At 43.2% G+C, this 1,165-nt stretch overlaps 1 non-coding gene across 1 annotated transcript; it reads left to right on the top strand.

Moving 5' to 3' along the window:
* Positions 1-276: 276 nt before the first annotated feature.
* Trnas-cga (transfer RNA serine (anticodon CGA)) lies at positions 277-351 on the top strand. The gene has a single exon. It is a non-coding gene; the product is annotated as a tRNA-Ser (tRNA).
* Positions 352-1,165: the final 814 nt, after the last annotated feature.

The raw sequence follows: 1,165 nt of genomic DNA, 5'->3' as shown, positions 1-1,165 counted from the left end.
CACTTGCCCGCGAAAGGCAAAGGTCCCGAGTTCGAGTCTCGGTCAGGCACACAGTTTTAATCTGCCAGGAAGTTTCATATCAGCGCACACTACGCTGCAGGGTGAAAATCTCATTCTGGAAACATCCCATAGGCTGTGGCTAAGCCATGTCTCCGCAATATCCTTTCTTTCAGGAGTGCTAGTTCTGCAAGGTTAGCAGAAGAGCTTCTGTAAAGTTTGGAAGGAAGGAGACGAGATTCTGGCAGAAGTAAAGCTGTGAGGACGAAGTGTGAGTCGTGCTTGGATAGCTCAGTTGGTAGAGCACTTGCCCGCGAAAGGCAAAGGTCCCGAGTTCGAGTCTCGGTCCGGCACACAGTTTTAATCTGCCAGGAAGTTTCAAAATTCTAGTTGTATGAAAGATTTGTAAGAGCACTTCATTTGAGGTATTAATAAACATTGTTAATCCGTGCCATGTTTGCATCATCATAATGTACTGTCAACACAGTATTCCAGAAATTATTGATCAGTTGATCACGGTCTTTGTAGGTGTCCCGTGTTTTCATGTGAAAAAGTATGGTTGACTTAATTTTATTACCCTTTACTGGCAACAACAACAGAATACGTCAGTGCCGCGTTGGAATGCTAGTACCATTCTTTGCTGATGAGTGGAGCTTATCCCACAGTACAAAGGTGATAGCTCGCTCTAACACAGCCTTCCATGAACTGTAGTTACTAACGCAGTTGCTTCACAAACTCAACTGACAAATACGGGTAGTGCTCATTAGTAATGACATACTATGCAACCAACGAAAGTTCAAGCTTTACATCTGTGCTTTCCCTGCTGCAATATCTATAATGGTAACCTCAGTCGCAGTATCTTACGTTTGACTTAATAGCGATGTAACGACTTACCAGAAAATAACACAAATCCTCTCTCAAATAGAAAAAGTTTGTCTCTTTAAACTGTATAAAATGGTTCAAATGGCTCTGAGCACTATGAGACTTACCGTCTGTGGTCATCAGTCCCCTAGAACTTAGAACTACTTAAACCTAAGTAACCTAAGGACATCACACACATCCATGCCCGAGGCAGGATTCGAACCTGCGACCGTAGCAGTCACGCGGTGTATAAAAGAATTTTTTCTCCTAGTTCTGGTATGGATTACGTGACACCCCAGAATTGACA

The sequence above is a fragment of the Schistocerca nitens genome, chromosome 3, assembly GCF_023898315.1.
Source record: "Schistocerca nitens isolate TAMUIC-IGC-003100 chromosome 3, iqSchNite1.1, whole genome shotgun sequence".
In the NCBI taxonomy this organism is placed as follows: Eukaryota; Metazoa; Arthropoda; class Insecta; order Orthoptera; family Acrididae; genus Schistocerca; species Schistocerca nitens.
The sequence above is the reverse complement of the archived record's forward strand: the minus strand, read 5'-3'. Positions and strand labels throughout refer to the sequence as shown.